General features: G+C 48.9%; 1 protein-coding gene and 1 long non-coding RNA gene across 3 annotated transcripts in view; one reads left to right on the forward strand and one right to left on the reverse strand.

Moving 5' to 3' along the window:
- Nucleotides 1–7342, reverse strand: part of Gata3 (GATA binding protein 3) — a 30186-nt gene extending 22844 nt beyond the window's left edge. The window contains exon 1 of the mRNA XM_087896390.1: nt 7103–7342. The gene's annotated coding sequence lies outside the window, so the exon portion shown is untranslated. The remainder of the gene's footprint in view (nt 1–7102) is intronic.
- LOC148119766 (uncharacterized) lies at nt 910–5041 on the forward strand. 2 transcript variants are annotated; one of them, XR_015734822.1, is made up of 3 exons: nt 910–2401; nt 3722–3935; nt 4245–5041. It is a non-coding gene; the product is annotated as an uncharacterized LOC148119766 (long non-coding RNA). The 2 variants fall into 2 exon arrangements; XR_015734821.1 differs by having other exon boundaries at nt 3722–5041.
- Nucleotides 7343–25129: the final 17787 nt, after the last annotated feature.

The following is a 25129-nucleotide window of genomic DNA, read 5'->3' on the forward strand; positions in this document are numbered from 1 at the left end:
GACCCTGGATTAAGATTAAGGATGGGAGTTAAGTTAAAAAAAAAAAAGTGGTGTTCCTGTGTCGCTGATGAGTCGTGTAGGATACCAGCTTGACCTTAGTTCACAGTTTCGAGGGAAAAAAACAAAACAACAACCACAAGAAGAAGCCACTAAGCATTAACTCTTTGGTCCTGGTCATGGAAATCTATAAATAAAAAAAAAAGCAAAAGAAATCCTAAACAAAGCTGCTGACGCCAAGACTTGAACGTGTTAATTTATACGGCTTAGAACTTACTTTAAAAGACTGAAAAAGAAAATGTTTCTGAAAAGGAAGGCTTCCCTATTAGGGGCTCCTCTCTAAGAAATTTGGTAGTGGGAATGGAGAGGATTATTCGTTTTAATTTAATCACCAGAGGAGCTACGCAGGGAAGCAGAGGGCACTCCCCTGCCTTGGAAAAATAGAACATCTAGAAGGCCCCTCCAGGTCTGAGGTAGTTTAGGGCTGGCAAAGAAGGGTAGGGGGCTTGAAGCTGGATGCCCCGGGTAATGGAGCCAGCCTGTAGGGGGTATTTAACTTGTAATTCCCAGCCGGTCCGCCCCTGTTCCCGGACTGACAGTGGGTAATTGGGAAAGAGGACGTTGCTCTTTTGATGGCCCGCGCCGGCCAGTCTCGCCGACGCCACACTGGGTTTGACGTCACGGGCCCAGCCCCAGAGTCAGAAACACAGAGCAGGGTAGTGGGGTGGGGGGAGGGAAAAAGAGAGGAGAGGGACACCGGGGAGGGAGGGTTGAGGTCGGCTCCCGGACCCACCGGGAAGAAGGGGGAAGGGATCGAGTCCAGAGAGGGAGGCTGCGATGCGTGGCCTGAGGCGGAGAGCCGGACTCCGGGGGTCTGGGCCAGGCCAGGCGCCGGTCTGACCCGCCTCGCTCGCGAATGCAGGCCGGGCTTCCTCCTCCCTTGGCGGGTGGCGGGGGAGGGGAGGGGGCTTGAAGCCGGAGGGAAAGGGTGGTCCGAATTCTCCAGTTGCCAGAGCCTCCAAAGCTGATCCGGGCCTCGTTAGGGGACGCCTCAACGCCCTCCTGAAGACCTGGGATGACACCCCAGACACCCCGGCTCTGGACTCGGTGTTGCTCGCTCCCCCTATTACCCAGGAGCATCTGGCGAAGCTGAGGGAAAGGCAAGAGAAAGCCAGCAAGGAGCCTGTTGTTGCCGCTGCTGCCTAGAGCCTTTGGCTCCTCTAGTTCCTGAGGCTTCCCACAATAGGGTAAGGGGCTGACCAATGATCTGGGTACTTGGCGACCCAGCATCCTGAAGCGGAGCAGGCGAGAGCTCAGCTAGAGCCATCAAGAACCCGGGACCTGAAGCTGTGTGTTGGGAGGCCCGAACCAATTTGGCCTATCTGAAACCCCAGCCTTGGGGCTGCAGCTGTAGGCGTCAAGTTGAGCAGGGTATGTGTGCCCTCTTGGGGAAAGGGTTAGAAATGGATCTGACTTTCACTACGCTTGGAGTAAGCTGGGACACCCCCAACACACACATGCGCGCGCGCGCGCGCGCGCACACACACACACACACACACAAATACACACAAACACTTGCCCATCTTCAGATCCCTCCCACTTGCCTTCCCGGGGGCTTTGAGACCCCCATCCCTCTGGAAGTAGGCACAGTCTGTCCCATTAAAATTTTGGAGTCCTGATTGCAAAAAGGCTAAAGGTGACTGGGCCACAGACCCAGAAGGAAGAAATCCACGCAACTTTCGTCACCCACCCGAGCCTGACTCTGAGAGAGGGCAGGCGAGCTCCGCGGGGCCGAGATGCGGAAAGATGCTACCTTAGGGTTTGAGCGCTGCCAGCCTGAGAGTGACCAGCAAAGCCGAACCTTGGGTGGGAGTCAAAGTACTATAGTTACTAATCCTGGGCAGGGGTAGAAAGCTTGTCTCGGAATGCCTAGGGCAGTCATTTGAGCTTGTTTACTTAAGGACTTTGCAAGCGGAGCGCGAGCGGAATAGTAGGATACTCCTAGAGGCAGCAAATATTTGCAGGCTGAAGAACGAAGCGGAGCGGGGCCGAACTGCCTTGTCCCTCCCCCCCAGGAGCCACGGCGCCGGCCTGGGCGGACCTGAGGGCGCGGTTACCGACTGAAGTAAAGCCCGGAACCTGCCGGGCTGGGAGGTCGGGGAGAGCTCAGAGCAGTACCAAAGGCCAGAAACTGAGTGAATGCACAGCCCCGGGCCCGGGCGAGCCAAGGACTAGGGGAAAAGTCCCTTCCCATTCCGGCTTTATCAATCTTCCTTTGATGCGATCGATCAATAAAAACGAAGTGAAAAGACCGTGGTCGCTGTGCGTCGGGGAAGGAAGAGGAGGCCAGAGGTATCCAGGCCGGAGCCGACGCCCCCTTACCAATCCGGTTCTCAACCTGGAGGTCTGCAACGCCTCAGACTGGGGAAGCAGGGCGGTGGCGAGAACCCTGGGCGACGGCGCGGGGCCTTTAATTGGGTGTATCCGTTTTAACAGTGGCCATTGTTGAAGCAATTAGCGAGAGACAATAACCACCAAGACGCGTTTAATTCGATTCTGTGCACGCTGCAATCCCGACTCGGGCGCAGCGGTAGACAGGCCGGGGATAACCGGGAGAGTCTGGTTGTGAAGGTACCGGTTCGGTTCCTTGATCATTTTGTCTTAGGGAGTTGTAAAAGAAAGACGGGGGGAGCCAGATCTGCCCCAAGCAGGCCACGGTGAGAGAATCGTCCTTGGTCTTGCTAGTCCCCACTGGTCACCCCCCGGACCACTGTTCCTTCTTGGAGCGTGGGTTGGAGTTGAGGCCGCCGCGTCAATCCACAGTGCCTGTTTGAGGGAAAAAAGCCAGGAAGGCTGGGACATGAATCCACGTCTCCTTTCTAAATCCTACATCCCCCGCCTTGGTTCCTCGAACCAAATCCGAATTACCTTCCCAATCGGGGGAGGAGCAAAGGAGAGACCCCAGCTCGTGTCGCGTAACACACCTCCTTCTCTGGAGTCTACCCCACTACCCCCTCCTCCGTTTTAGCCTCCGGATTAGGTTACCCAGGCCGGGCGAGGATTTTTACTGGATACGAGAATAGTACAGGTAAAGCTGTATAAACAGTTCTCCGACTGCGGGGCAGGAGGGTTATGCCGAGGACACAGCCCCAAGGCGCCACCGGCCAGCCTGGTTTGAGCGGACAAAACGGCTGGCGAGGCCGCTTCGCTTCGGCGACCCGGACCTCACAGGTTAAAGACATATTACGTATCACTGTAGCTTTCATCGTGTTCCCTTTTCTCCCCACCCCCATCCCCACAAGAGCTGAAATACAGAAAACAGAGCAAAATCAAAACGTGGTAGGAAACGAGTCAGGCAGTGGGCCATGCTGGCTGAGGCTGCTTGCTCATCAACCGAGATCCTTTTCCAGTTAAAGCAGTGCAACAGGGGACTTTAGTGATGTAGAGAAAGAAAGACCCTAAAATTTTGTCAGTGGCCACAAGAGGATCTGGCAGTGGAAGCCTTCAGGATGGTGGGGGTGGGGGTGGGAAGATCCATGGGAACTTGGATGAAAAGGTTATGCACCCACAGATATTCCGGTTCCCACACCCACCCACTCCAGGTCTGGGGTCCACCTTCCAAGCAAAATGAGCCACTGTTGTGGTTATGTGATTTGATTTGATTTTTCTTTCTTTCTCTCTTTCTTTTCTTTCTTTTCCTTTTTTGCTCATTCATCTATAACAGTTTAAAAATAGGCGAAAAACCCAGGCCGGGAAGAGCAGCGATTGACGTCGAGATGCTCTCTGGGCGATTACCCAGCTCGCAGTCCGTCCCCAACCCAGCCCGAGCCTGCGCCTTCAGCTTCGAGGGATTCTGGCCCTCCCTCAGCCACTACTATCTTTTTCCCCCCGGCTTGAGAAAACCCCTGATAACTGCGAGATTTAAAAAAAAAAAAATGGTAGGTAGAGGTGAAGCGGAAAGGACCAGGGGGACAGGGAGAAGACCGGGGATTTTTCTGCTTTCGAACAGAACAAAGCACACGTGAGGGGGATGGTAACTGGGGAGCCCTCGCCTAGGGTGGGAAGAGAAAGAACTCACCCAGAAAAAGAAAAAGTGTTCACTTTTTAAGCTCTCCTCGGGTCCTAGCCCTAGAGGCTTAGGAACCGTGGGAAAGAGGAAGGGATATGGGTGACCCATTGGGACACGCAGCGCCCCCCCCCCCGCGACAGCCGCTCCCCTGACCTTCGACGACATCGTTAATTTTTAGTGGAAGATTCAGCACTTCTAGACCCGGCCTGCTCCCAGCGAAGCCCCAGGCCCCACCTTTGAAGCACCCAGGTTTCTGCCGGGCATCCAAGAAAATCCGGAGCCAGGTGATTTGGGTTCGACCACTTGCACGCACAGGCCTTTTGGTCTTAGAAAAGATGTAAAGACGTGAGACTGAGGAGGACCAGACTTAGTCACCTGCCTTATTTCATTCCTGCGCCCCCCCCCCCGTTCTCCCGAGTGGTTGAGGCACCCCCGACCCACCCAGTTCCCAGCGCCTCCTTCAGCCTACTCTTCTCCTGCGCTTTGGTGGTTTCAAGAGGAGAAAATAGACTATATATTGGAGATGCTGGGCTTTTACTTCTCTAGATTAGCCTAAGAAATTGAAATGCCGATTGTTAAGGGACAGTCCACTGAGGACGAGGACTGAGGCGCGGGAGGGGATTAACAGCAAAGGTAGAAAAATAGGGGAAGGAGAGGCGATTCAGATCCTGAGAGCAGAGGATGACTTCTAAAAAACCTAAAAAGCACGGAGTCTTTGGTGTCATTGAAGGAGCTGGTAACCCCCATAGAGAACGCTGTGCATATGCCTGTCACCGAGGTGCAAAACCAAGACTTCCCGGCATCCATCACCGGCTCTTTGACCAGGGCTTCTATTTGCTTGCCTGATTGCCTGACTGCCTGACTGCCTGCCTGCCTCTCCGATCCAGATCCCGGGCTTGCTGGACACCCTCTACATCCTGCCACGGCACGAGCTTCAGCAATTTGTTACATAAAATAAAGCAACCACCAGACCCACGTGCTTGCTCATCACTAGCTGGTTGCAGACTCCCTCCTCCGGACAAACCTAGACCTGGAGAGGGCACTCACCCCAAAGCACCCTAGTCCCAATCGACCCCGCGGGAAGCACAGGAAGGCTCCCTCCCCCCAGTTAGTAAGTCTCCCTGTGTGTTCCAGCCAACCGTGATGTGCGGAGGGAATGACCAGAAATATTGGATTGGGACACAAAGACATCCCTGAAAAGTGTGACAAGGCTTGGTCACCGAGAATAAAACAACCCTCCAGGGTAGCCTTGAGATTGTTAACACAGCCCAGGGCTAAAGAACAGAAGGTTTCCCCCTTCGGTCCCACTCACTGTCAGAAATCCTTATTACTCTATCACAGTCTTCACTATGGGGACACAGACTGCCGAAGGTGATGGAAGCCTTGGGACTCCCACATACCTACACCTTCCCTGGGCCTTTCTGTGTGGCTTTGGGCTATTGGCACACCAACAGGAGGGAATCTATCACCCTCATGCCTGCATCCATCCCTTCACTTCACCTCTGCCTGACACCCACTACCTATGTGTCCTGCAAGAAGGAAAATGCCGATTGCCCTGTGCCTGGGCTATGTATTGTAACAGGAAAGGACCAGGGAATCAGGGGCTGCTGGAAATTACAGTTTAGGTAGACCACCAACATGCATGGCATGCTCTAAGCACTGTTGTGTCCTCAAGCAATGAACATTAGGCCTCACTGAGCCACTGGTTTGAACCTTGAAGCCTTCGGCTAAATCCTAAGATAAAAAGCAATCAAGAATCATAGCCCATTGATACAGACAGTCTCGGTCTATCAGAACAGAAATTACATCTAGACCTAGTTCAAAGTGACGGAGACATTTTTATTCTGGGAGGGGGTGTGCAACGGTCTTATGGGAAGCCCTCTTCCCCACAAATATCAAGTTGGGCAGCCAAGCATTTTATTTAGAAATACCTAGATGAACTCAACCTGACTGACTGAGATTCCTTGGCCGTCAACAACATGTCACTGGAGGAACAGCCCCCTCCCCATTAAAGAGTGAGTAGATGGGTCATGGAAAGACTACCTTCATTATTTGTACCTCTGAATCTCCCAAACCATTATTTCAGGATCCTGTTGTGGTCTTTAAGCGGAGGAGAGGGCCAAGAACTATGGGAAATAAATGCAAGTCGGGGGGGGGGCAGGGATGCAGTGAGCAAGCTTACTTCATTTTCACTCGGGACAGGACCGTACTTGTCAGCTTATCATCCTGCTTTATTAAAGAAATAACATTTTCAGAGCAAATGTTCCACACCAGTCTACCGTACTTTCCTCGCATTTTAAAGTTATCCCCCTCCCCTTTTTGTGGGAGCATATAATTCTCAGTGGCATCTTGGAGGTCTGATGTCCTGGGAGAAAGTTCAAATCTTATCCCCTCTGCCCATCTCGCTCCATACAACCCTGGTCACCCTCTCTGAGAAACTGTGGTTTTCCTCTCCCACCTCAGGGTGCTTCTGTAAGCAAGGACACCTACCCAACTACCCACCACCAGCTATCGGAGGGGATGCCAGATGCCGACACATCTGGGCTCCAACTTTATCTCACAGTGCACATCTGTTTCTAAAATGATATGCAGAGACAATGAGCCTAGACATACACTTGTACGCAGAGGAAAATAAACACGGGGTTGACACTTGGAACTGCGGCCACCTTTCGAGAAGGCTCCTGAGCAGATGGGCGATTTCTCTCAATCTTCTGTCCCCCCCCCCATGCGGTGAAAAGCTCCTACCTGGAGCCCCTTCCCAAGCATCCCCCACCAGCTCTTATTTTTCTGTCCAGTTTTTCTTTGCACCCCAAGTTCTATTAGTCCCTTCCTCCAAACAAGGACATCCACACACTCTCACACCACGATCACCCAAGGTCACAGCAGAAAGAACAATAAAGGACTGGGGTCTAGTTCACTTTCTTCCAGAGACAGCTGTCCCCACGGGGGGGGGGGGGAGACCTCCTCTTAATTCTCTCCACGTGGAGGAGGGAGAAGGAGAACAGAAGAAAGAGAGAGAGCTATGTACTCACTGACCTGGGCAGCTCTCTCCTGAGGGCCAGCTGTTTTTTATTTTTTCCACCCGACTTGCTGCTGGAGAGCTGAAGGTAGAAGTGACAGGCGGCAGGCTTCACCACGGTTGCCGATGCTCCGGAGCTGCAGTCCTCAGCGGCTGCTTCGCTGCTTTCCAGTCAGGCTTCCAGCCAGAGGTAAAACCTGGCTGCTGAGAATCCTTGCTAAGAGCCCCCTCCCCTCTGCCTTCCTTGGCTCACTGTAGACAGCAGAGCTCTTCCGGGTTGCAAAGGGGTGGGGAGAAGGGGGGGGAGGGAAGAAGAAAGAGGGAGGGAATGAATAGCATCCCCCTTTTGCAAACACACAAACCGCACATCAGAGGTGTGTGAAACTGAGAGAGTTGGAAGGGGTGGGGTGGGGGGCAAGAATGATCGCCTGAAATGTGACCTGCCTCTGGCGCCTACAAAGCCAGCCCGCTGTCTTCTGGGAGGGTTGGAATTAACACTATAAATGTCACTGTCCTGTGGACTGGGTCATTACCATAGGTATAAACGTGTTTGAAGCATTTCCTTCTCACTTTTGAATAAATGGGGATTCAATAGCCTCTAAGAACACAGCCAAGTGGGGACCATCGCGTGCAGAGTTGGCAAAGCAAACTAATGCCTCAGTCTTCGAGGCGCCTTTCTTCCACAGTTTGGATTCACACTGGCATCCCCACCCCCACCCCACCCCCTTCTTAAAAGCAGGATCTTTGCCCTTACTTCACCCCACTACCACCATCCCTTTAGTTGGGGATGTCGAGTAAGTTGGAACAGGAATGTTTTTTGACTGGGCTTGGCTGCTGCTGCCTGACTCGGGGTAGATTAATATTCATCGGTGCCGCACAGATTAAAGGGTCCTCTGGATCCCAATTCTTTTAAAGACTTCTAGGGGAAAATCTTCCTTTAAGGAGAAACAAACAAACAGGAACCAGAAGCATCCAGAAAGAAAATCTCTGAAGGAAATGATATCGTTTGCCCATGCAGAACTCAGGAAACTGCAGCGCTCCTCTTTGGGTCCCCCCCCCCCAACTCTCTTCTCATCCCCACCCTAATAGTGAGGGCACCAAGGGAATCTGCGGCGAATAAATTTCAGCTACACTGAAGTAAAAACGGAGGTAGGAAAGGGTCAGGGCCCATTTGTTTTGACAGGTCGGGCTTTCCCTTCACAATATTTATGCAAAAAGAATATGGAGACTGACTTTAAAAATAAATATCTCTTTGGGGAGAAATAAAACAAAATTTTGTTCAGGACTAAACCATGAAGTTTGGGCTACTCCAACCGCAGGTTGTGTAGGGAAGGGTGGCTCAGTATCCTAGGGTAACGTTTTTGGGGTGGTCAGTCCCTGGGAGTAGGGGAATGGCGAGAGCCAAAGGAACCGCTGGGTGGATGAAGGAAGGGCGGAGGACAGAGGACGGAAGAGAACCGGGAGACCCAAAAGTGTTGGCGTAGAAATGCATGGGGACCCGTGAGTGGAGGGAGGTACCGGGTGTGGATATCTGTTTGCAGAGTGGGTGATGCCACGACCGGCACTCTTTCCCCTTAGGTAGGGTCGGTGGCCTGTGTCTAGCTTCACAAATCAGAAATTCTTTCCAGTCAGACACCAACCTGCCTGCCAGCCGGTCTGCATGTCGGCTGGGCAATCTCCAGGGTACAATAAAGCACCTAGTGGGGCAAGTTGAGAACACTGTTGGCCAATCTGGCAAAAGGAGAGTAGGTGGTCTTCTGACCATTTCGGGATCTCGGAAGATCCATTCTCGCCAAAGCAACCCTGTCCCTGTCCCCAGCCCTGTCGCTCCAGCTTTCCGCCACCAAGTGGCAGAGTCAAGCTCCCCAGTAAGCTTCGAAGACTCGGCGGGGGGCCATGCTCTCGAGACAGCCTGCGGCTCAACCTGTTGCCCTGATGCACCCTGGGGAACTGTCCAGGAATGCCCTGGGTCCTAGGAAGATGTCACTGGTTCCTGGACCCATAGGAGACGCAAACACCCTTCCTTCTTACACACAACTGGATGGGAGCTATAGCAGAGACCCGGGCGACACTCGTGCACCCACGTGACTGCAGTAGTTTCTCTCCCCACCCCACCCCATCCCCCCTCCCCGCCTCAGCACCCAGAGGTGTCTAGACCCCAGCTACAGGTCCGGTAGGCGGGTGGGGCCATTTATGGCTTTCTCCAAGCTCCCCCTCAAGCTTCTTATCCTCTTTAAAGATTCCTATTGTCCCGCCCCTCTTTCTCCTTAGCCTCAACAAGTTCGCCTCCAATTTGAAAGGCCTTTTTTCTTTAAAGTATGTGTTGCATCCGAGATTCAAGACAGACATTCCTCTCTCTCCCAGTTCTCCACTAAGGATCCCTCCTGAGAGCATCAACAATCTTCCCTCCCCAAGGAGTCGGCGGGTCTGCTGGCCTGGCTGCAGGCGTTCATTTCTGCAGATGCGGGCTTAGGATCATCAAAGGCTCTAAAGTGTAAAGGGGTGTGAAAATACGATCTCATGCTTCCCCCTCACCCCCATTGATCCCAAAAGCCTTAACTGAAGATAGTTAGGCTGTCAAAGAAACTCTGAGGTTAAAGAAGAAAATCCTAGGGTTGGCGATGGTCGGACAGGGGACTGAATGCATGATATGGACCTCTTAATGGACAAAAGTATGGAAATGATATTGGGAAGTTGGGGTAGGTGGGTAATTGAAGGTGAGAAGGAAGTGAAGGGCCCCTGCATCAATGCATGCCTTTAACAGCTCCCTTCATTCCCAGAACTGCGGAGGCAGAGGCAGAGGCAGGTGGATCTCTGAGTTCTAGGTCAGACTGGTCTACAAAGCAAGTTGTAAGACAGCCAAAGTTATACAGAAAAGAAAAAAAAACCTGTCTTGAAAAACAAAACAAGGGGCTGGAGAGAGGGCTCAGCAGTTGAGAGCACTGACTGCCCTTCCAGAGGACACGAGTTCAATCCCCAGTGCCCACATGACAGCTAACAACTGTTCATAACTCCAAGATCTGACACTCTCACACAGACCTACAGACAGGAGAAACACGAATGCACACAAAAATAAAACAATAAATAGATTATATTTAAAAAGGAAAGCAAAACAAATAATGGAGAGTGGTGGAGAATGGTTTCCCTTTTTTTTTTTTTTTTTTTTTTTTGGTAGTAAATAAAGTGAGGGAAAGGCTCTGAGTCATTTCCTGGACAGAGAATTGAAGATTTAATCCCGATTCCTGGATATCAGTGGGGCTTTGAGGGAGCTATGAGTTGCTGTGTGAATTTAAAATGTGGTTGCTCTTACTCGTTGATTCGTGTAGAAATCTCTGTGTGTGTGTGTGTGTGTGTGTGTGTGTGTGTGCCTGTGCACCTGTGGTGTGAGAAAAGACACAACATTGCCTCATTCAAGAGTGACTGTATTTCAGGCTATGTACCTAAGAAGCCAGGTTTGCTCTGAGAGCGCCTGGGAAGGACAGGATGGTCCCACTTGCTAATTTTATGGAGTGATTTCATTGAGGATTTGTGTGTGTGTGTGTGTGTGTGTGTGTGTGTGTGTGTGTGCACCTAGATCACAAAGACACAGGACAGTTCACAGCCACTGAGCCCTGAAGGCTCTGCTGTTGGTTACCTCTGCCTGCATCTTACTCCCTACCTCAGGTTTCTCTGACTCTACTTCCCCTCCGTGGAACAACCACGGCTGATCTTTTTTAACTCTCTCACCTGTGGGTTGAAGTGGGACTGGGGACAAGAGACAGAGGTCAGTCTACTTTGGCAAGGGTTGTGAGCTGAACTAGCTAGGGAGATGGTGTGAAGCCCCACCCCTGGGCCTGGGAACACACATTGGCTTTGGGATCTTCCAGGAGGCTATCCAAATATCATGTTGTCCTAACAGCCACCATCACCAGCGGCTCCAAATCCAGACATGAGTTCTATAACTTTTCTGAGATCAGAATCTACGGTATTGGGGCTTGAAACATCAAGGGAGGTCACCAGGCACGTGGAAGAAGCTGGCTAAGTAAATGTCTAGGGATAACAGAAACACGGATTGCAGCTCTTTGGGTTGGTCATGGAGACAGGTTCGCCCATTGGATAAAGAAAAAGAGTCCCCAAATGGAGGAAATAATCTCTGACAGAATCTCTCTCTCCAATCTTTCTAAGACTGTGTGGCCAGTTAGCAGAGCGTTGTTGTGTTTAGGGACAAGGAATCCATAGTCCTCCTGTTCCAGGGTGTCCCCATCATCCCTTTTCTTGCCCCTACAACCAGGAAGTAGTTTTCCCTATCTCCATCCTGCTTTCATTTCAGCCTTCGTGTGCACACTTTGAGATTACCTTAGGACTTCAGTGGGCACTCTGCCAAATGACAGTATGTGGAACTATTGCCCCGGGTTTAAAGTTCCAATCCTTTGAGACAGGTGTGATAGTGTACACCCATAACCCCAGCAGCTGAGAAGTCGGGGCAGGAGGATCATGAATTTGAGATCTCAGGCTACAAAGTGAGATTTTGCCTGAAAACAAAATAAAACAGAAAAACAAAACAAAAATATCTAATCTTTCAATTCCATTTATTGAAACTTACTATGGAAGCGCAGAGGAAAAGAGCTTGGCTTGAAAGGATGCAGATGCTGTGCCGCATGGAGCCTAGTACTCTCCTCCCCCCCCTTTTTTTTTACCCCCTGCAACAAAACATTTTTATTAAAATCACTGACCAGGGTTGTGATTCTGAGTATGTTTTCCTGATACGGTCTGATTGGGGAATGTGCTGCAGTAGGCACCTAGCTAATAGGGAGCTATGAATGTCTCAAATTAAAGTTTTGAAGAAGAGCCACTAGAAATTAAAACAAAACAAAAAAACCCCTCAGACCCATTCCACCCAGGCATCCTAAATAAATAGCCCCGTTTGCAAATTCCTATCAATTATTACGTGATGGGGGGAAAAATCCTATCTGAAAATAAAGCACGTGGAAGGGGAGAATTTTAATTAAATCTTACAGTGGATATAATGGCATGGAAGTGATTTTTCATTCGGTGCTTGCCTGCTCACCAGTGTTTTATGGCGTTTTCTTGCCTCTGACTTTATTTTAAAATATTAGGCGAGGTGGAGAATTACAAACGACTCTTTCCTTATCTGTACTGCTCACATATCCAGGATCAGAGGAGCTGATTAAGAAAGAAGTCAGAGGCAACGCTGGATTCATAATGATTTGGATAATGAATCCTTATCTCTGCTTTCCAGATTATCTGCTTTTCAGCTCCCAATGTTTTGTTACATGGGATAATTTATTGCATCTAATACATCACAATGAATCTGATGGTGGAAAGTGATGGCCGACGTTGTGAAAAGGGGGCCCTTATTTTTTATCCCCGGGCAATGAAACTGCTTTTTGCAGTTTTTAATTGGGAAAATATAAGGTAGATCTGATAAAAAAAAAAGGGGGGGGGAGCCTGGGTATAATCTTGCCTGGTTGTGCTTTACCACGCTGCTCTTTAATTAGTGTGTCAATTTCAGACTGAAATTAACAAGATCGACCTGAAACCAGTGGCTAGTTTCTTCCCAGTGCCGAGATCCTAATTTTTAACATGATTTATTTTTATGAAAAAGGAGATAATTAATCATAAACACTGACTAAAGCACAGGGCCAGGTGAAGATAAAACGCTACTGGCATCTTTATATAGGGAGATACCAATAATGGTCTCTTTCCTCAGATGAGATTTCGTCTCTCCTTCGACATCTCTCTTGCCCCCCAGTTCCCACCACCACTACCCACGCCAGCCTCAATTCAAGCAAACCAGAAAATAAAGATCAGTTCCAGGTTCCTCCAAATGGTCATTGCTTTTGCTCTTGTTCATGAAGCATACACACACACACACACACACACACACACACACACACACACTCGTGTATTCAGCTTCCAGCTTGTCTGGCTTTGTCTGTGAACACATGCAAAGTAGGCACAGTTTGATTTTCTTAGAGAACCAGGGTGGGTGGGTTCTCTCAGGCTCCCTTCACCCCCGCCTCACCCCTACTCTCACCAACTTCTTTCCGTTTTACAGAGAAGGGGGCACACATCTCATTTAATGGCTAATTAGTTCCAATAATTGACATTTTTGTTTTCTTTTGTCTCTCATCCTAACACCAGAAGAACAAAAGCCATGGAAATGCAACAGGCATCAGTGGCCTCTGGACAGGACAGACGTCAGAATCCTAGACTGAACCCGCAGTCTCCTCCCAGCATCTGACATCCAGGCTTAGGGACCCGGAGGGCGCAGGTGTCCTGATAACTTACTCTTTTAGCTCTCTCTCTGTGACTGTTGATTACTTTCTTGTTGTTTGGATCGAATAATCATTGGAAATATGTAAACGAATGAGAAGAGATTCATACATATTCGCTCTCCAATTGTTTCTCCTGACGTCAGATGGTAATTTATTGGCTATTGGATGGCTTGCACCCAAATACCGCTTGTCTGAATTCCTGAACCCCCTCCCCCAACACACACGTGTTTCTTTAGGTTGCAGGAGGTTTGGGGGGCGGGAAGTGGGTAAAGAACTCTTGTTTAAGAGCTATTTTCTATAATCCCTATTGTTTTCTTTCCCCCTACACTTAAGACGGTTTACTTCTTACAGTGTGAGCATTTGAAGTTTGTTTCTGGGACTATAATTCTCCAGATAGGTCTTGAGGAGACTGAGTCATTGATGTGGACATGGCAGACCCAATGGGATGGAGTACACTGGGCAGGGTGGGGAGAGGGCCTAGAGGAGGAATGAGATTCTATGGGGGCAAAGCATCCTTCCATCCTGTCCTGAAGTGGTCCCGCCTTCCCAACTGTAGGGTTCCCCGGGGTTCCCATCTAAGTCAAGGTCAAGCCCCCATTCCTGAGTCTGCCCCCACACCCTTAGGAACAAGAGGCAATCAAACAATTATTGTTTCTTTAAAACTTGAGTTTGGTTTCTGAACAACTCTCAGGTTTTAGGTTTACACAACAGGAGACCCCTGATTTTCTGGGCTATTCTCCCTTTATCTCTTAGTTCACATTGTTCCTCATGACAGTGACCCTCAGAGTTGGAGTTCTAAGTCTGTGCTTAGTATCTGGAAGGTTTCCTCCCTTCCCTCTCCATATTCCCCTCCCCCTCTGCTTCCCTCTCTTTCTCTCCTTTCTTTATGACACATCCCTCCAAGAATTTCAAGTATCAATTATAAGTAATATGAATTTCTCAGTCTCCACCAGCGAAGAACAGATGATCTGATAGGAGCCTGGAAACGGAGATTCCCTAGATGCGGCAACTGCTGGAGCCTACTGGGCCGTTTCCCATGCCCAGATGAACATTCAATTTTCCGGCATTATCTCCACACTTAAACTCGCTTTCTCCATTTCTGTGCCAAGATAAATTTGCATAATATTTGCAGCTGTAATTAGCTGATGAGCATCTCCCAGCTCCCCCCTTTGTTTCCCCCTGCATTTGGTCCTTCTATTGATGCCACGTTTGATCTTTAATATCACAGGATTCCCGATAGAGGGTTGACTATCTTATCTTCCCGGTTCCAAAATCTTCTAAGGAGGGAGAAACGAACCGGGGGGGGGGGGGGAATTGGGGGAGAAGGATGAGTGAGGAGAAGGAAGCTTGCAGTTTTCAGAGTTGGAAAGGTTATGTTGCAGGGAGCTGTAGGTACTGAAGGAGCCAATAAGGTGAATGGAGAGAGTTGGGGTACAACAGGGATGGGATGTAGACGTCACTCTAGGGAGGGGGAACTCTATGATAAATGTGTTATTATTTAATACAGAGTGAGGATAGAGGGAGTGGACAAGAGCTGAGCCACAGACACCTAGTGGGGAGTGTTCTTCAGTGACCAGTCCCATCTCTAGACCGGGTCTCTCCTTAAGGCCGAAGGCATAAGCTGCTCTGAGTAGGAAGTCTCTGCTGCCATTAAACAGAAATGGGAGGGTACCTGACCCCCCCCCCCATCTTCTCATCCTTTTGTCTCCTCTTTGTAGAGAGCACAGGTCTTCTGACTTACTAATGCTCTGCTTACAGCCTCCCCAGCCCTACTTCAAAGACATGGGGGCTCTAAGTGGCAAGGAGGAGAAAGAGAAGATGCAGGGGATCCGGAAGAAAACGGGAAGCGTGTTGCCTCCAAAGTAGAACAAGCCAGAAAAATTACACTCTGGCCCCACCCCTGTTATTTGTCTCCAGGTTGGAAGTTTGGGAGTGACAGCGCTGTAGGAGGGAAGGCAGACTTCGGGAGCCGCTGTCTATAGTGGGATCTGTGGGAATCGGGGGGGGGGGTTGTGGGGGGAGCAAGGAAAGGAAAAGAGAAAAAAAAAAGAGAAGACAAGAAAGAGTCGATTTTCATGGCAATCATCGGAACAAATAGCTAACATTTAACATTTACACCCGCACTGGCGGCGCCCTGGCGCTCGGTGGACCTGGAGCCGGGCTAAAATGTCCCGAAAGCCTTTGGAGAAAACGAGTTTCCAGCTATCATGTTCTCCCCATCTCCTCTTTTCATAAGGCTTCGGTTTCAGGCTGGACTTGTCCAATGTCTGCGTTACCGCTGCGAGCTCCTAAATGAGTGTCAAAGAGGCAAATATCAAATAGCACCGAGGTCAAGGCGATCTAGTTAACCACGGGACGCTCAGGGCTTGAAATTTGTGTGGGACTCCGCGGGGGGAGGGGAGCGCTCACGGCTGGATGGGTGGATGGATACACCGCTGCGTGCAGAGACGGATAGTGGGAAGTGCACACAGAGGCAGCGGCTCGAGCAGGGCTGAGGGTGGAGCCAGCCTTCACCTGGTCCTGGCCTCGCCTCCAATTTCGGTGCTCTTCACAGACCACGGTTAAAGCTCTCAGACAAAAAGTTTCCCTGCAACGTCTTTTCTTTAAAATGGAACCGATTTCCTGAACCAACGTTCAGATAACTGGGATCTTGGCAAAGTTTGGCTTTAACACCTATATCATTCAGGTCTCAGTTTCCCCGTATGCTAATTGAGGGGATTGTACAAGCTGATAGCCAAGGCCACTCAAGCAGGCTAGAAGGCTAGAAGAGAAATGGAGAAAGGTGTGTGGCTGACTCTATAGTTCCTTTCCCCCATCCGGTGTCACTTGAACCACCTGATTCCACCACCAACCTGGCCTATAGTCTCTGACAAGACCAATTCTCAGAAGCAAGAGTCCTAGAAGCCCCTAGGACCCAAACGCTCCCCTCCCCAATCCACCTCAACCGGGTCTGTAGCCCAAAGAGCTAGGAATTACTGCGGTGTTACCAGCGCACAAATGGTTGCCTATCCAGGTTCCTTTCGGGGTGCGCCTTTGGCCTCTCAAGTGTTTGCAAAAAAAGAGCATCCTTTTTGGGAAGGGGTGGGAGCGCAACAGATTGAGGATTCTTTCTAAATTTCTAATTCAAGTGCAAAACGGGAAGTGTAAACGGATTCGGTGGCAGGACAGGGCCGGCTGTTAAACCCTTTTCACTAAGCCTTCTCCTTCGCTCTGCCTAGGGTCTCTAGTCTGTGTTGAGACTCGGGTGTCACGTGTGTGAGAAGCTGCGTGGGTGGGCGTGTGTGTTCCTACTCAGAGAGAAGGTCTCACAAGCTGAGGGGCGTGGTGTGCAATATAATCGACTTCTTTCCCTGGGACACAGAACAGGAAAACTAGGTAGGCGTCAGCTAGGGAGACCTTGCCTAGAAAGCCACTGGGCTCCAAGCTGATGGCGGAAATGCCTCTGGGCCTTCACCTCCTTCTCAGTGCCAGTGCCTTGTTTGCAAGGCCATGTGCAAAGGCTCAGGCCAGGGCTCCCTTCGCAGTCCAGGCGAGACAAAGTGCGGGAGTCAGATCCCAGCAGGAGGCAGGAGGGGGGGATGGAGGCCGAGGGTGCTCAGGTGTATTCTTAACTTCTTTTTTATAATAGAACTCTTCCCTCCTCTCAGTATAAAACTCTATGATAATCATTAGGAAAAATATGATACTCTACTCAAATAGGAAAAAAAGTTGTGTGTGTGTGTGTGTGTGTGTGAGAGAGAGAGAGAGAGAGAGAGAGAGAGAGAGAATGCCAACCTCTACCTTGGGTTCTGGAGAAATTCTCAAATAGAGAGTGTAATTTCTCAGTTGATTTTGATTGACATACTGTCCCTGGGATCATGTGTTAATCCCTTCTTCACTCAAGCCTTTTCATAACTCATTTCTCTCTTGCTAGATGGGGACTCTGATGGTTACCGAGGCAACGATGATAGCACTAAGCTATTTCCCTCTCTGCAAGGAGGCCATTATTCCGCATGCATAGGCCATTTGCAACAGAGGTCGCCACAAAGTCATCCACAACACAGCGCACGTTTATTCAACTTTTATTCTCTCCTTTTTACCCCAACACAGAAGCTAGTTTGCACTTGCGGGGAAGGGGTGCTATCTTGTCCTGCTCTGTATTGGGAGCAACGGCCCTGGAGTGGAGAAGCCCACACAGGTACTCATTTGCACACTGATACAGACAGAGGTCTGAGTCACTGTCCCCTTGCCCTGGGCATCAGTCTCTGGCAGAAAAGGTCTTACTGCCATTTTGTCCACCCATGGGGTCATCTTCTAGATAAGAAGGCAGAACCAGCTTCTGAGACCACCTGCACTTCTGCTTCAAAGACTCAAATAACAGGAAGCCACCATCCGTCCATTTTCTAACACCCCCCCACACACACACACCAAGAAACCTCCCCTCTCTTGGATGGGGAAGCCCTCTTTGCTGGTATAGTGGTACCTCTTGCCCTTGAGATGCGCTTGAGCTCCAGAGAAAACCACCTGTCTCGGCTTTAGATGTCCTGCTCCGGCACAGTCAGTGTGTAGGTTCTTGAGCTGTCCTCCATTGGTCCTTGAACTTTGGAAATGCCTAAGTTTGGTTCAGGTTTCTCTGAGGTGTGGCTGTGGTGGGTCTGGGAGTAAACAGTAGGAACAGCTACTGACAGTCACCCAAGGACGTTTCAGGAGAGTCTACAGCACAGGAAACACTGGGAAACATCTCTGTTCTCAATCTTCAAGGCCACCAGAATCTGACCTGTGAAGGTCACTGATGGTGGGGGCTTCTGTTTCCAGCCCCCGCCAGCTCCTCTCTCCCTCCCATCCTTCTCCCTCTTCCTTTTCCTCTTTCCACACTGTGCTCCTCTTCTTTTGCTAAGGGAGGGAAAGAGATGGACCTAGGGTGTACTCTGTCCCCTTCAAGTCTCGGTGTCCCTGGTTGGATGTCCACCAGTGCTCCCTCATTCTCCCCTAAAAAGGCCACCGCAGTCCCTGGAGTGCCCTGCTCTTGTGTTATTCCGCAATCTGAAGAAGGTCCCGAATGAGCTCTCTTTGAGACCCAGGAAACAGATCTTGTTTTTCTCTTGGACCCTTAAGGCAGGACAAGGTCTCCCAGGAGAGCTACTCCACACACAGCAGTGGGGCAAGGCAGTCTAAAGAAAAGACCTAGATTCCTAAGTAATAGCTAGAAGTGACTCCAAAGCTCCCAGGGGTCAACGTCCTTCCCCCACCCCTGGGCTGCCATTAGTCTGGGCTGAACTGCTGCACACCGAGGTTTGTTTGCTCTGAAGGTAAAAACCCCAGCACATCAGAAACTCCCTGGGCAAAGATTTTTAGAGTCTCCCAACCTCAGAAACACTGGAATTCAAGGGAAAAAAAAGGGCGTGGCATTTTCCCTGGGTCAGGGATTCCATATGTACACTCCTTCTTAGTAAAATAATCTGAAGAGAAAACAGCATGCAAGCTCACCTTGGGGTGCTGGTCTGAAGCTTCCCAAACAGGTACAGGTCGGTGAGCAGAGAGTTGAGGCAGGACTGAGGAGACAGTTCTCCTGCCAGTAGGACCAACAAGCCTAGTGTCCCTGTCTGGCAAATATGTTTTCTGAAATTCCAAATTTCATAGAGAAAGCGTTAAGGGCACGAAGTGAGGCAAGGGAAGATCAGAAAGAAGTTCTCTCTCAGTGGGAAGGTTCAGAGTTTCCAAGAAATGTCCCAAGTCCTGGTGTTGATCGGACTTGCGATGGGTTGGACTAGAAACCTGGGTCAGTGTAAGGGAGTGGCCACTGGAGACAGGCTACCCAGTCCAAGGGCTTGTGGAGGTGCTTTATGGCATTATACCCTTAGAGGAAGACTTGCCAGTAGAGGGAAAACTCGTGATAGGTCCCAAGAGGCAGAGAGAGACAGGGTGAATGTTGCAAACTCAAGGGCAGCATGGTCTCTGCAGTGAGTCTGAGGTTGCCTAGGGCTCACACAGTGAGACCTGTCTTCATACAGAAATAACAAAACCAAAGAAACAAAACCCCAGAAAGCAGTAAGAGTGGTATTTTAAAATCCTGTGGATGGACCTGGGGTTACAGACAGTTGTGAGCCAACCTGGGGGTGCTGGGAACTGAGCTCAGGTCTTCTAGAAGAGCAGCCAGTGCTCTTAACCACGGGCCCATCTCTGCATCCCCTGCCAGAGGGCTTTTTTTTTTTTTTGAGTCTGTGTTTGTCCTTGTGGTTTAGGTACCATATGCTACACAAGGTCATTAGGTGCCCTTGAAAAAAGTGGAATTCATGGTGATTCTCTCCTAAGACATTTTTTAAAAAATCTATCTATCTATCTATCTATCTAGATATCTAGATATCTATTTATTTATTTATTATGCATACAATATTCTGTCTGCATGTATGCCTTCAGGCCAGAAGAGGGCACCAGACCTCATTACAGATGGTTGTGAGCCACCATGTGGTTGCTGGGAATTGAACTCAGAACCTTTGGAAGAGCAGGCAATGCTCTTAACTGCTGAGCCATCTCTCCAGCCCAAGACATTTTTTTCTAGAAGTGTCAACCTGTGTACTACAGGCTCTGGCAGTGTCAACTGTAGCAGTTTCATCCACCATAAACCAAAAGGGTTCCAAGCATGAGCCTGTTACATTTACAGAGCACCCACTACGGTTGGTTGTGTTTTTATAAGTAGCGGGTCTTTCTGACCACAGCACCTGTTCTTGCTCCTGCCAGTGTTCCTTTGGTCTCCTTCTAGCAAACACCAGCATGTGCTAGAGTGTTATCTATGGAGGGAAGTCTAGAACACCCATTCATCCTGGCTCCTTTCAGAACTTCCTTGTTTCCTGATAACCGCCAAAGCTGGCAGGGAATTTTCTACTTTCTTAAGATGTTCACAAGTACATCATGGAGAAAGATGAGCAAATAGATCATTTTCGATATAATAAGACTCTATATGAGGTTGGGGGTGGGTGTAACTTAGTTGGCAGAGGGTTTGCCTGGCAGGCCAAATGCCTAGCTTCAAGTCCCAGCACAGCATAAAATGAGACATAGTGATTCATAAGCACAATCTCAACACTGGGAAGGTAAAGAAAGGCCAGCATGGATCACATGAGACCTTTGTCAGAAGAGAAGGAGGAGGAGGAGGAGGAGAAGGATAGTTATAGAAAATACAGAGTCTGATGATGTGGGAATCCAGACTCAAGGTCAGAGGTGCTTCCCCACTCTATCGGCGGATGACCCAGAGCTACTGGGTGGTGTCGAGAGCTAGAAGGCAAAACCAACAGCAGCAAGCCAAACAAGTGGCAGAAGAGGACTGGGAAGTGCATGGGCAACGCAGCCAATCTTGTGAACTGTGATGTGCCCTGAGAAGGACGGTAAGCGGAAGGGGTGGGCCCACATCACCCAGAAGGGCTTCTTTAGTCTAGGGAGGTGGCTTTGTTCTGTAAACCTTTGGGGACCTGGGTGGCTTTATTGTAAATACCATCTCTTCTCATGGTGAGAATGAGTGAAAACCACACAGGTTCTAGATGCCATCCCAGTGGCTTAGCTCCCCATGGTATGTATATATATCTCCATATATATACTCAGCATGAAAGTATTTATGTAAATATTTTACACTTCATCAAATAAGTGTGTCTGACAATGTTTTTGCAGAATGCTTACATAAAAGCAATATATACGTACACCAAAGCTGGTCTTCCACCATGTGTTTTGTTTTAAAGTTTGCTTTGATTTTTTTTTTCTTATTATGGAGATGGGGTCTCAGTGCTTAGCTCAGGCTGGCATGGAACTTGTTCTATAGCCCGTTCTAGCCTTGCATTTGTGGTCCTTGTTCCTTAGTCTCTAGATGCTGGAGTTGCAGCAGGCCCTCTGTGTGTTTTCAAGACTTCTGCACAGACCTGTGGTCCTGGATGACGGTCGAAAAGTCGGCCCTGTTCATCAGCTCTGTTACAAAGTCACCACTTTGCTCACACCTAATACTGTCTGATGCTTAACTGGGGCAACAGAGATGACCCAAAGCCCAGCGGGTAAGCAGGACACCACGCAGGGAGCTAGGATGTGTCTGCAACGAGGAGCGGGGAGAGCAGAGGGAATCCTTTCTCATGAATATATGGCAGGTATCTACAAACCTTCTCACTAATTGATGGGCTCTCTATATATAATCCTGATAAAAGGCCACTGGGCAGTAAACGCTGATGCTTCCAACATCCTGATAGGGCTTTGTTAACAAGTAGATAACGGAAGAGCAAGATATGTTTGTTTCGCTGCCTGTAGATAAACCCAATAGGTCTTTGTTAACTTTTCATGACTGATGGCCACCACTAATCATGATAAATAATCCCAAGAAGAGGAACTTTCTTTAAAGGGCTAAAAATGGGTCTGCGTTTTGCACTCCTTTGAGCGAGGAGGAAGGATTTTTCTTAGTGCAACTGCACGTGTGTCATGGTTCATCAACATCCAAATAGTTTTAAGCCACCAGTAGGAATTCTGAGTGAGATTGACCCTCCATACGTTTTTTTTTTTTTTTTTTTTTTTTTTTTTTTTTTTTTAAGGATGTGCTGTATTCCCATCAGCTGAGATCCGAGCGAGTCTGAGGCACTAGATCCCCAAGGACAGGCAGGGTCTGCACGATGATTCTGCTAGCCACGAGAGAGAAGCCACTAAATATATGTGGTGGATTGTGCTTGCTTGCTTGGATTATTTTGTTGCTGGTTTTTTTTTTTTTTTCAGTGCCGGGGATGTGACCTACTGTTTTACCCAGGCTGCTCCAAGGCCAGACCTCTGACCTGTATCCTCAGACCCCCACTGTTTATTAACATTTGTAAGGTAACTCAGGGGCCGGAGATGCTTGTCTTTAGGGTACGTTGTCAGTTGCAAAGTCCTAGTCCAAGTCCATTGCTAAACGTATTTGTGTGTGTGTGTGTGTGTGTGTGTGTGTGTGTGTGTGTGTGTGGCTGGTATATGCAGGCACATGCTGGAGTGTGAGTGCCACAGTGAAAATGTGGAGGTCAGGGAACGGTTTGTGGAAGTCAGTGTTCTGTGGGTCTGTCCTGAAGGAATCAAGCTCAGGCCTTCGGGCCAGTGGTAGCCCTGGGACCTACCAAGCTCCTCGCTTGCCCTCCACCCTAGCTTCCAGACAGGTTGCCTTCACAGTTCCAGGGATCGCTGATTTGGCTAAACCAGTTGGCCAAAGAGTCCTAGGTATCCACTTGTCTTTGTCTCCCCAGCGTTGGGATTACAAACACATGCCCCCAGGCCTGGATTTTTTTTTTTTTTAACATGGGTTTTGCAGCTTGAACTTGGGTTTTCATGCTTGCAAGGCAAGCATTCCAGTAACTGAGTTATCTTCCTAGCTGGCCTCGTTTCATTTGTGCGGTAGTGATAAAATACCCCGAGAACAAAATAAAACAAACAAACAAGCAAACAAAATAAACCAAGAACTTTGGGAAGAAAGAGTTTATTTTAGCCTACGATTCCAGGTTACAGCCCATGCTAGTGGCGAAGCTGAGGTGGCAGGGGAGTGAATCGGCCAGTCACACTATAACCATAGTCAGGAGCAGGGAAAGAGAGAGATGTGTGGGGCTCATTTGCTTGTTTGTGCTCAGCTCCGGTTCTCCACTCACATGGTTCAGGATCCCTTGCCTAAGGAATGGCGCTGCCGACAGTGGCCTAGGCCTTCTCACATAAGTTGCCTTTTAAGACAGCCCCACCCCTACAAAGACCGGCCTACAGGTCAACCCAGTGTAGACAATCCTTCACTAATGCTCTCTTGATTCTAGGTTGTGCCAAGCTGACAACTAAACCCAATCATCACACCAGCTCTAAATATTTCTTTTTATATGGCAGTACATGCCTGTGACACTAGCATGTACACTCAGAAGGCCGAAACATTTGAGGCAAACCTGGGTTTGGAGTCTAAAAACGCCTGTCCCGGAAAAGAAAACATCCTTTGAATTTTAGGTGTGCTAAAATGCTTCGGAAGAAAGAAGGGACCCTGACCAGACCTTAGAATCTTCCCTCGCCTTCCAACAATTTTCATGGCAGAAGTGATACTGGAATTCCAAATGTAGTGAATCAAATTTGCACAAACAAATGGAGGCGCCCAGGGATGAAATAATGTTTGGGTGAATAAAAAAGAATACTAAAAATAATGTACATTCCTTAATGTAGAAAAATTACTACTCGCAAAATTTGTTTTAGGTTCATTTTAGGAAAGTGTGTAAGTGTGTGTGTGTGTGTATGTGTGTGTGTGTGTGTGTACAAATAAGAAAGGGCTATTGTAATTCAGTTTGCTCTGGATTCTCAGAGAAAACTCCAGTGTGATTCATTGTATGGGGCAGCTGAGTCCTGAAAGCATCAAATTTGACTTCCTAGACTCCCTGGAACCACAAGTTCACATCCCAGAGGGGTTGGGCTCAACCCTTCCTCCTTCCTAGGCAGTAAATAGCATGAAAACCAGGTTATCTGCATGGCCAACTTTCAGGAAAGACCTTGAAAACAGAGACCCAGGGGTGGACCTTTGGAGGTCACGTGGTGCTTTCCGTAACAGCAGGGGGTTTTGCGGCAGGGGTGGTTGGAACTTATTGGGGCCAGCCGGCAACTAAATGCCACTCTGATCCCAGGAGATAGCCAACTGAGGTTTTTTTCACAGAAGTCCATTTAGAAGCCAGCGACAGACTGCCCTGCCAGCGTCTCCTCTTACCTCAGGCAAAGCACTGGTGGCTCCATCAGATTAGGTACCAGGACGTTAGGGAATCTGGTGTATTTGCTTTCATGTTCTGTATTCAGCGGCGTTTCTATAGCGCCTTAATGTCTTAGCACTATATTTTGTATTTTCTGATTAGCCGGTTGGCATAAGTACAGCATGATTAATGGTTCGTTTTGGGTGTTTTTCTTTTTTTCCTTCCCCCCTTTTCCCCCCTTTGGCTCTTCGTGGTGCTGCTCTCACCTGAATCTAAATAGCCACTTGACGCTCTGACACATTTGACCAACCTCGTGCTGAGTCTTTACATAAAGTCTACTGTTTCTTCTCGCTTTTGTCTTGGGTTTGCCTAATTCGGACAATATTCCCCTTACTACGAATAGTTTTAAGAGTTCGGGTTTTCTCATGAAAGAGGAAAGGAGATGAGGGTAGTGATGATAAACCAGGAGTTAGGCTACGCTTTGTTTGCTGTTCGTGGTATGGAACTTCCATAGACCTGACGAGTGACCAAAAGGAAATGAAGGAAAGCTGTCTGTGTCTTCTCTGATGTTTGCTCCAAAACCTTTATTTTTCTTTTAAAGTTTGAGTCCTCAGAAAACACATTACTAACTGGATGAAACATATGAATTTGAAAACACGCCAGTCGTGGGCTTATTGCCAAGGGTATCACACGTGTTCAATGTAATAACTGCCTGATGATTGTTTGTGCCTAATCTACATAACCACAAAAAGTATAACTATAGATGTATAGAAAGAGTTGCGAGATGTGCAGACTAGCACTGCATTTATTTATTTGTTTATTTAGATGGGGGTCTCATGCACACTAGGCTGGCGTTGAATTCACTGTAGCCAAGGATGATTTTGAAATTCTGATCCTCCTCACCTACCCGGTTTATGCTAGGATCAAGCCTAGACTAGGTAAACGCTGCAAACTGAGGCACCTCCCCAACTCCACTTTTATATTTTTATTTAAATGTCTTTCATATGACTCTATGTGCAAACCTAAAGGCGTGTCTCAGAGACACGGCGAGTGACTGTCAAGCACCCATGTCCATCAACTGCTTGTGGGGTTGCGGGGC

Source organism: Myodes glareolus, chromosome 14 (assembly GCF_982192425.1).
Source record: "Myodes glareolus chromosome 14, mMyoGla1.1, whole genome shotgun sequence".
Taxonomy (NCBI): Eukaryota; Metazoa; Chordata; class Mammalia; order Rodentia; family Cricetidae; genus Myodes; species Myodes glareolus.